Here is an 11119-nt window from a genome sequence, read left to right on the forward strand (position 1 = left end):
CTTGGTAAACTGTTGATCCGGGCTCAATTGTTTCCATAGTTCTAAGAATACAGCATTAGGTTGCTTATCAGTTTTATTTCTGTCAAGTCTCACCCTTAGCAAATCAGCCCACATTTGTAACTGTGTCACCCGGGTGGGGCCTTATGTTTATTCTCTCCGGGTAGCAGCCGCCAGGAGTCTTCAAAAACTACTGATACACTAAGACAGACAAAAGTGGCCCATGGCCAAGCGGGCACGCAGGCACAGCTCTGCCAAGGTCAGCAGTATCTATGTTTATAGAACATAAGGTATGAGGCTGTGAGAGAGCAGGGCAGGAGAGCCTGACTGATGCCGTGTTGTCAGTTAACTTCTTCATAACGGCTTTTCTCTAGCAATGGTGAGCTGGGCTGCTCTCCAGTTGCGGTGCACAAGCTTCTCACCGCAGTGGCTTGTGTTGTTACAGAGCACAGGCTCTAGGGTGCAAGGGCTCAGTAGTTTGGGCTCACAGGTTCTGGAGCCTGGGCTCAGTAGATATGGCACACAGGCTTAGTCACCCCAAGGCACCTGGGATCTTCCTGGACCAGGGATGGAAATTGCCCTTGCATTGCAAGGTAGATTCTTAACCACTGGACCACAAGGGAAGCCCAACAATCTATGTTTTAACAAGTCCACAAGGTGACAAATTCAGAGGATCTTGGCCTTTTCTTCAGACTGAGATAGATGCTGAAGTTCTTTCTTTCTTGGCTGCAGAGCTAAGGAACTAGGATGGACTTTCTCTCCCTAGTAGGTAGCCAGTCACTCTCTCCTTCTCTTTACTCTGAGAATGTCTGAAGAAGTGTGGGGCGAAATATGCTTCCTCATCCCACTTCCTTGCTGCTTGGTAAGATGATATGTAGAGAGAGGCCCTTTTGTTTTCAGGGAAAATGGAAAGAGGATTACAAACAATAACCAACATGGGGAAGTGGCAGAAGTCCTAAGATTTAAAAAAAAGCCTTCTGTCCGGGCCCAGGGCCTTCTATCTTCTGTTTTGACTCCTGAATATGGAGCTCACATCCTCCCTATTTCTCACTTCACCTTCAGCAAAGCCATATGACTCTTCACAGTAACTCAAGGCCTAAAAATAAATAAAACCATGCAATAGATTTCCTCTTTCAGCATAAAAGTTTTCTTTTTTACTTTTAATGAAAATTACTCTAAAATGAATTTTGTTCAGTATATTCTGGATTTTTCTTGATCATCTAGTGTTATTATAATGAACATTAATTGTATATCCTACAGCAATCAATGGTATCATGGATTTTTGAAGACTGAAGACACATTTGCATAGTAAATAATCTTAGATGTCTAGGATTTTTTTCTTGTATTCTAAATTTTTGTCTTTTCTCTCACTCTCAAGCTATCAGAAAACATGTCCAAGTATCTTTTTCAGTATTCTTCACCTTGCTCCTAATTTTTTGCTTTTGATATGTGGGGGCTGGGAAATCAGAAAACAAGTTTGTTACATCTATGTTTTAAAAAAGGGTACAACAAATTGGGAAATTTTATTTTTCACTGATAATACTCAGTGTTAGTGAGGTTGTATTAAAGCTAATATATCCTGATATTGTCCATAAAAATGTGACATAATCCTTTGGGAAAGCAGTATGGCACTATATGCCAAGATCCTTAAACTATTCATACTCTTTAATAAAACATTTTAGGAATTTCCCTGGTGGTTCAGTGGTTAAGAATCCGCCTGCCAATGCAGGGTACATGGATTCAATTCCTGATCCAGGAACCAAGATTCCACATGCTGTGGAGCAACTACACCTGTGTACCACAACTGCTAAAGCCTGCGTGCCCTAGAGCCCATCTCCACAACGAGAGAAGTCACCACGATAAGCCTGAGCACCATACCTAGAGAGTAGTCCCTGCTCACCGCATCTAGAGAGAGCCTGCAGGCAGCAACAAACTCTCAGTGAAGCCAAAAAATAAATAACATTTTACTTCCAGAACTAATATAAGAAAATAATTTATCATAAAAATATTTATCCACAATGAAGTTTCTTGTTTTATCATTTAAATAGGAAAAAGCTGGAAATGATCAGAATATTTAATAGTAAAAGAATTTTTAGGTCAATTCTTTTTTTAATTCTTTAATTTAATGTTTCCTAAACTGATAGATAAAAAGATTTCTGAAATAAGTTTAGCATATATACATATAACATTAAATGAAAGAGACAATCCTCTTATGTTTTGCAGAGCTTAGAAATAATATAATAGTAATGGCTAATTACTTCATTTATGCTAACTCATTTAAACCCCATTAAAAAAACCCATTAAGTAAGTAGTATTATAAACTTCATTTAATAGATGAAGAAATTGTTATTAAGAGTGTAAGTAACTGGAGAATAATTGCCAGAGCTAGTATTCAGACCCAAGCAAGGTGGGTAAAAAAGCTCATGCTTCTAGCCACTAGGGCTTTAAATAGGGACATCTCAGGTTATGCTTGCTGAACTAGAACAATTATCCATGGTGCCCCATTTCATCCTCAGAAGTCCTAATTGAGAGGATAAGTCATATGGTTGCACTAGCTATAGATGTACACAGCAATCTCAACAATTCTCAGAGGATCAGAAACTGCGAGGGTTTTCTGACACTGAATGCATATGGAATAAAATAGGAGAGGGACCCAGAACATGCCTAATGCAAGGGCATGTATGATCACAAAGGATCAGTGACTAAGTGGGCCTCATGCCTGGAGGCTGTCAAAGCCAGGAGGGGGGCCAGGGGAAACTAGTATGGGGGGTAGTGGGTTCCGATGGCAAGAAGAGTGACTTCAGTTATAACAGACTGCAGAAATGGTCACCATTCGCCTCCACCAAGGCGTGGTATCTATTTCCTCCCCAATCCCCTTGAATCTGGGCCAGCTTCATGACTTTCTTTGACCAAAAGAGTGTGATGAAAGTGACGCTGGGTGAATTCTGAACACTGCTACCAAGTGAACAAGCCTGAGTTAGCCTGGTGAGAGATGAGCGATCACATGGTGAAGAAACAAGTGGCCCCAGCCAAGATCCAGACACCTGTCAGACATGCAAGTGAGGCCGCTTAGGACCAGTAAGACTCCAGCAGACCAGCCAGCTGATTGCACACCCAGCAGCTGACTACAAATTCATGAACAGGACCATGGAATGGCTGCCTGCTGAGCCCAAACTGCTGACCCACCAGAACTGTGAGCTGAATAACTCAGTGTTATTTTAAGCCACTGAGATTTGGAGTGGTTTGGGATACAGCAAAAGCTAACTAACATTTCAGGAAATCCTTGCAAATATCTCCAGCTTCCACTCCTCAGAGGTTTAGGCAGTGTTTCTTTGGGCAGGAGAAATGCTTGGGGCAGGGGTGAAATCTGTGGGTCTAAAGTTACTCAGGAAAAAATATGAAGATCACCGAGTCTGGAAAAATCAGCCATAAGATAATATACAATAAGATGTGTTTGGTTACTTCTTTCAAAAAATGAATAATATATGTTGCAAAATGTGATAAGAACAGATGAAGTTTTGCCAAATTTCTAAGAGAAATTTCTTTATCCAGAAGTCATTCTTTTTGTTTTTTAATGCAGCTGTTGAAGAGGAACCTGTTGGAGAGGAACTCATCAGACCAGCTCCTCCAGGTAATTCAAATGCTAGAATTACAACTGAATGTTACCACAGCCCATATACCTTTTGCCTCAAGAGAGGTTATAAAGAAACAACATTGCCTCTTTGAAGCAGATTCTTGTTCACGCTACAAGTTTGGCTGTAAATTGCAGACCAACCTCTGTTTCATTGCCAAGATAAATAAATGAGATCAGGACTGCTTCAGTTCAGTTCAGTCACTCAGTTGCGTCCTACTCTTTGCAACCCCATGAACTGCAGCACGCCAGGCCTCCCTGTCCATCATCAACTCCCGGAGTCCACCCAAACCCATGTCCATTGAGTCTTGCTTGTAAGTTTGCAAAAAGTAATTCATCGCTCAAGCAGAGGTAATGTCTAGCATTGTTTTATACATTTATTTTTTTGTTGAGGTATATTTCACCTATTACAGAATTAACCATTATAAAGGGTACAAGTCAGTGGCATTTAGTGTATTTACCATGTTGTGTAACTACCACTTCTCTCTAGTTTCAATACTTTTTTTTCACCCCTCCAAAACACCCATACCATTAAGTAATCACTGTGTCCTCCTCTAATTCCCTGATAACCACTAATATACTTTTTATATCTTTGTGGATTGCCTATTCTGGATATAGCATATTAAAATAATCATTCAATATGTGACCTTTGTGTCTAGTTTCTTTCTTAGCATAATGTTTTTAAGGTTCATCCAAATTGTAGAAAGTATTCAGCTCAGTTCAGTTCAGCTGCTCAGCCGTGTCTGACTCTTTGCGATCCCATGGACCACAGCACACCAGGCCTCCCTGTCCATCGCCAGCTCCCGGAGTTTACTCAAACTCATGTCCATTGAGTCAGTGATGCCATCCAGCCATCTCATCTTCTGTTGTCCCCTTCTCCTCCTGCCTTCAGTCTTTCACAGCATCAGAGTCTTTTCAAATGAGTCAGTTCTTCACATCAGGTGGCCAAAGTATTGAAGTTTCAGCTTTAGCATCAGTCCTTCCAATGAATATTCAGGACTGATTTCCTTTAGGATGAACTGGTTGGATCTCCTTGCAGTCCAAGGGACTTGCAAGAGTCTTCTTCAATAACACAGTTCGAAAACATCAATTCTTCGGTGCTCAGCTTTCTTCACAATCCAACTCTCACATCCATACACGACTACTGGAAAAACCATAGCCTTGATTAGATGGACCTTTGTGGGCAAAGTAATGTCTCTGCTTTTTAATATGTTGTCAAGGTTGGTCATAGCTTTTCTTCCAAGAAGCAAGTGTCTTTTAATTTCATGGCTGCAATCACCACCTGCAGTGATTTTGGCGCCCAAGAAATTAAAGTTAGCCACTGTTTCCACTGTTTCCCCATCTATTTGCCATGAAGTGAGGGGCCCAGACACCATGATCTAAGTTTCCTGAATGTTGAGTTTTAAGCCAATTTTTTTCACTCTCCTCTTTCACTTTCATCAAGAGGCTCTTTAGTTTTTCTTTGCTTTCTGCCATAAGTGTGGTGTCATCTGCATATCTGAGGTTATTAATATTTCTCCTGGCAATCTTGATTCCAGCTTTTGCTTTACCAGTTCAGCATTTCTCCTGATGTACTCTGCATATAAGTTAATGAGCCATTGCTGGGGATAAAATGTTGAACCAGACGTCATTGTTACCTTCCAGGAGTTCAGTTTGGTGGGACAGACAAACAGGGAAAAGGGGGAATTTTTGTGCAGTGTGTTGAGATAAAAGCAGCGTCAAGTCAGGGTGTTTTGAGACCTTTCTATTTTTTCTTTCAAAAAAATTTTACTTTATTGAAGTATAGTTGATTTACAATGCTGTGTTAATTTCTATTGCACAGCAAAGTGATTTAAAAATATATTTTTATATTATATACACACACATATACATACAGATTATAGGGGCTTTTCTGGTGAGTTAGTGGTAAAAAATCCACCTGCCAATGCAGGAGATGCAGATTTGATCCCCGGGTCAGGAAGATCCCTTGAAGAAGGAAATGGCAACCCACTCCAGTATTCTTGTCTAGGAAATCCCATGGACAGAGGAGCCTGTTGGGCTACAGTCCATGGGGTTGCAAAGAGTCTGACACGACTTAGTGACTGAACCACAACCACCACCACCACCACAAAAATATATGTGTATAATTTTTTCACATTATTTTCTGTTATGGTTTATCACAGGATAATAAATATTATTATCTCTGTGCTATACAGTAGGATGTTGTTTACCCATTCCATATGTAATAGTTTGCATCTGCCAGCCCCAAACTCCCAATCCTTCTGTCCCCTACACCTCTCCCTTTTGGCAACCACAAGTCATTTCTCTATGTCTTCAAGGCTGTTTCTGTCTCCTAGATAAGTTCACTTGAGTCATATTTCAGATTCCGCATGAAACTGATATCATACGTATTTGTCTCTCTCTTTCTGACTTACTTCACTAGTATGATAATCTCTAGGTCCATCTATGTTGCTGTAAATAGCACTATTTCATTCTTTTTTATATCTGAGTAATATTCATATATATGTGTATATATATAGCTGTTGTTCAGTCGCTAAGTTGTGTCCGACTCTTGGGGACCTCATGAACTGTAGCACATGAGGCTCTTCTGTCCTCCACTACCTCCCAGATTTTGCTCAGATTCATGTTCATTGAGTCGGTGATGCTATCTAACCATCTTTTCCTCTGCTGCCCTTCCTCCTTTTGCCTTCAATCTTTCCCGGAATCAGAGTCTTTTCCAATGAGTTGGCTTTGCATCAGGTGGCCAAAGTATTGGAACTTCAGCTTTAGCAACAGCCCCTGCAATGAATATTGACAGTTGATTTCCTTTTATACCACATCTTCTTTATCAGTTCATCAGTTGATGGACATTTAAGTTCTTTCTGTCTTTGTTATTGTAAATAGTGCTGCTAGAACATTGTGATGTGTGTATCTTTTTGAATTATAATTTTGTCTAGATATTTGCCCAGGAGTAGCATTGCAGGATTATATGGAAATTCTATTTTAAATTTTTTTGAGTAACCTTTCTAATGTTTTCCATGGTGGCTGCACCAATTTACACTTCTACCAAAGAGCCAAGAAGACACTGCAGAGTAAGGACTGCCTCAGTTGAGACTTAAGCTTGATTGTGAGTAAGCCAGAAAAAAAGAGAGGAGGGGAAAATCTTCAGGCCAGAGATCCAATGTGTAAAAATTCCCCCAAACGAGGTAGAGCTTGGCCAGTCCAGGGAATCATTTAGCATGGCTGGCGGACAATATTCTATTGGGAGAATAAGTTGGGAGCAGTAAAAATGCATGGGGCCCTTTCTGCAGGGTCCTGTGAGATTTCTCATTAATTCTGGGCCTTACAAAAACAGCAGTAGGGAGCCATTCAAAGATTTTAAATGAAGGATGGGGCGAGAATGAAGGTAAGAAGGCTAGTTTGAGAGTTGCCATAAGCTGGATGAGAAGTGATGATGATGTAAACTAATGAGTGAGTTGAGAAGTGAAAAAACAATTAATGGAATTGAATGATATTAAAGAGACAGGTTTTGGAGATTTACCATGTGCATGTGTGTGTGTTTGTGTGTTAGGGGTGGGGACAGCTAGTTGAGAGAAGTTAAGGATTACTGGCAGGCTTCCTATCTATGCCTGAGAAAGAAAATAAGTCACCGAGAAGAGCAGTGTTGAGTGTGGGCAGAAGTCAAGGTCAGACCTACTGGGTTTGGGGGCCTCTGTTACAGCTATTTAACAGGCATTTGGATTTATGAATCTGGAGTCAGGTGAGAGATTTAAGCTGAGGAAGCTTTGGGAATCATCCCCATATAGATGGTGACTAACCCCATGGGTCCTTTCCTTCCATGTCTGAAAGTCTGTCAAAGGACAGAGGAAGAAGGGATCCCATTTTCCACAAATTAATCTACACTTCCTCCTCCACACTTCCTTCACTGATATCTAAGGTGTCGGGAGCACCTTGTGAGAAGCGTGTTCACCTTCGCAGGAAGCACGTATGGTCTGAGGCTTCAGGGACCTCAGGAAGGGGCAGAGGTCCTCCCAATGATTGTGAACACTTCCTTCACTGGCGGTCAGATCAGCAGTTTCTAGTACTACCAAGACTTCCAAAACCTGTTAACTGGAAGAAGAGCAAACAACCAGGTGCCAAGCTCCATCCCTGGAGAAAGGCCATCCCTGGGCCAGAATCACGGGGAGTGAGCCAGGAGCCTGGAGCGAAGGCACAGGGCTGTCAGGGTCTGCGATTCTTGTGCTGTTCATTGCTTCCTTTCTGTTCCTCTAAGCCTGCTCCTGGAAGAACCTTCTGCTTCATCTTGTCAGGGATCTCAGAGGCCAGTGAATTCTGACTTCTAGAAGAGTTCCAAGGCTGTCACCTTGCTTATTTAACTTATATGCAGAGTGAAAGTGTGGAAAGTTTAGTTGTTCAGTTGTGTCTGAGTCTTTCTGACCTCATGGATTGTAGCCCACCAGGTTCCTCTGTCCATGGAATTCTCCAGGCAAGAATACTGGAATGGTTGCCATTCCCTTCTCCAGGGGATCTTCCCGACCCAGGGATTGAACCCAGGTCTCCAGCATTGCAGGCAGATTCTTTAATATCTGAGTGACCAGGGAAGCCCAGAATACATCTTGTGAAATTCTGGGCTGGATGAAGCACAAGCTGGAATCAAGATTGACAGGAGAAATATTAATAACCTCAGATATGCAGATGATACCACTCTAATGGCAGAAAGAGAAGAGGAACTAAAAAGCCTCTTGATGATGATGAAAGAGGAGAGTGAAAAAGCTGGCTTAAAACTCAACTGTCAAAAAACTAGGATCATGGCATTTGGTCCTATCACTTCATGGCAAATAGATGGGGGGAAAATGGAAACAGTGACAGACTATTTTCTTGGGCTCCAAAATCACTGTAGACAGTGACTGCAGCCTTGAAATTAAAAGAAGCTTGCTCTTTGGAAAAGAAGCTATGACAAACCTAGACAGCATATTAAAAAGCAGAGACATCACTTTGATAACAAAAGTCCATATAGTCAAAGCTGTGGTTTTTTCAGTAATCATGTATGGATGTGAGAGTTGGACCATAAAGAAGGCTGAGCACCAAAGAACTGATGCTTTTGAACTGTGGTGCTGGAGAAGACTCTTGAGAGTTCCTTGGACAGCAAGGAGATCAAACCAGCCAATCCTAAAGGAAATCAACCCTGAATATTCATTAGAAGGACTGGTGCTGAAGTTGAAGCTCCAATACTTTGGCCACCAAATGTGAAGAGCCAACTCATTGGAAAAGACCCTGATGCTGGGAAAGACTGAGGGCAGGAGGAGGACGACAGAGCATGAGATGATTGGATGGCATCACCGACTCAATGGACATGAGTTTGAGCAAATTCCAGGAGATAGTGAAGGACAGGGAAGTCTGACTTGCTGCAGTCCATGGGGTTGCAAAGAGTCAGACACGACTGAGCAACTGAACAACAACAAGAAGAGTTCAGGTCCGAAGTTCACACGTCCTCCCAGTGGTAAGTGTTATTTGGAGAACCTACAGCCCTACAATAATAAGTTCTATATAGAGTATTTTTGTATATCTGTTAAAATAAATTTTGATACTGTAAAGGTGAGCTCTCTTGAGGGAAGACGCTCCCTAGGACGAAGAAACATTTGAATATATAGAGTAGTAAAACAATGCAAAACAAAACAAACAAACTCCATTTATTAGCTGGTTTTACCCATTGTTCAGGCTGGACACAGTAAACTTCACTGAAGCAAAGGTTGCAGGAAACACTTGTTTCTGGATCCAGATACTTATATCCCTTACGTCTCAGGTACCCATAAATTTGCCCTGATGAATGAATGTTGAATGGATTTTGTACATGCTTTAGCCTTGCCACAGGGCTTACTAGAGCAAACAGCTCGTGCACGGGTCCTCAGTGGCTCAGTCATGTCTGACTCTTTGCAGCCTTATGGATTGCAGCCCTCCAGGCCTTTTTGTCCATGGAATTTTCCAGGCCAGAATAATGGAGCATGTTGCCATTTCCTTCTCCAGGGGATCTTCCTAACCCAGGGATCAAACCCAGGTCTCCCACATTGCAGGCACATTCTTTACCATTGAGCCACTGGGGAAGCCCTGCAAATAGCTCAGGTCTTTTTATTTCAGACACAGTTGCCCTTGGCATATTCCCTTATCTGTCCTCAGGGCACCTTCCATGTGCCAGGCATGGTGATAGTTGCTGAGATCTGCCAAAGGAAAAGACTATCATTCAATATCTAAACAAAAAAACCAAATGTAATACTTACTGAAGCACAGTCTTTTCCAGCAAAGCAAGGAGCTGATTTTATACAGGGTTTGGGAAGTGGAGTTGAGGGATTGGTGGACTTTCAGGGGCAGGAGTGGGTTGATGCTAGCTGTGAAAACCTGCTTGCTTAGATAATGGTGTGGACTGGCTGGCTTTCAAAAGCACAGGGCCGTTTCTGGCTAACTTTCAAAAGTGTGTTCATTTAGGCAAGTTGCCATTGATTCATTAATGCAGTTTAGAACTGGTTCTGGTGGTTGCTTATTGCCACAGCTACAGAACATTTAATCTTTTCCTAGGAGTGTGGGAAATCTTTTTATTTTCAGGTCACTGCCTTCAAGAAAAATGATAACCTATGTAGAAGATAGCTATGCAGCCTATACATACAGGAGGGACTCTCAGGTGGTGTAAAGAATCCGCCTGCCAGTGTAGGAGACGCAAGAGACATGGGTTCGAACCCAGGGTCAGGAAGATCCCTTGGAGGAGGGCGCGGTAACCCACTCCAGCATCCTTGCCTGGGAAATCCCAAGGACAGAGGAGCCTGATGGGCTATATAGTACATGGGGTTGCAAAGAGTCAGACATGATGAGCGACTGAGAACACACACACATGTACACAGAAGCAGCCTAACAGAGAGGTTCAAAGAACAGTATTCTTGCTCAGCCCAGAGGATTGGATACTTTGCATTTACCTCTGTTCCTTCCTAAATCTCCAACCAGATGGTACTTAAGGGATTAAAAAAGATATAAACCTGTAAGAAAGAGGAGACCACAAGGAGAGAAAACAGTAGGATGTAGAAGAGCAGTTGAAAGATGTCTGTCCAGTTTTGGAAGCCAAAAGGCAGATGGGCAAGACCAGCTGATCTGGCAGACCAGGGAAATCTGAACCATATTGCTTGCAGGAGAGAAGCCAAGATGCAAAACCTTGCTTTAGGAGCCTGGAACATCTCGGAGGTGTGGTGCCAGTTATCTCTGAAGGCAGGGGTGAGGGGTGGGGCTGAAGACAGAAAAACTGAAATTCTGTAAAGGAAACAGTTAGGCTCTTGTATCCCTTTTTACACCCCAGGCAGCCAAATAACTTGCCCCAACAGAAAATGGAAGGGCATTGAATTAGGAACTCCAAGTTCAGGCATAGAGGAAGAGCAGGGAGCTCTGTGTAAAGCAAGGGGATTAAACTGAAATCAGCATCTTGTGAAGTAAGATTCTAAAGCCTCTTTACCAACTTGGCTCCCAGAATTGACA

The 11119-nt window shown here is 42.1% G+C and overlaps 1 long non-coding RNA gene across 1 annotated transcript in view; it reads right to left on the minus strand.

Moving 5' to 3' along the window:
- LOC147372509 (uncharacterized) overlaps positions 1 to 11119 on the minus strand; it is a 33598-nt gene that overhangs the window by 1019 nt on the left and 21460 nt on the right. The window lies entirely within an intron of this gene.

The sequence above is a fragment of the Bos grunniens genome, chromosome 5 (assembly GCF_055505025.1).
Source record: "Bos grunniens cultivar Pamir isolate PY7600 chromosome 5, Bosgru_T2T1.0, whole genome shotgun sequence".
Classification (NCBI taxonomy): Eukaryota; Metazoa; Chordata; class Mammalia; order Artiodactyla; family Bovidae; genus Bos; species Bos grunniens.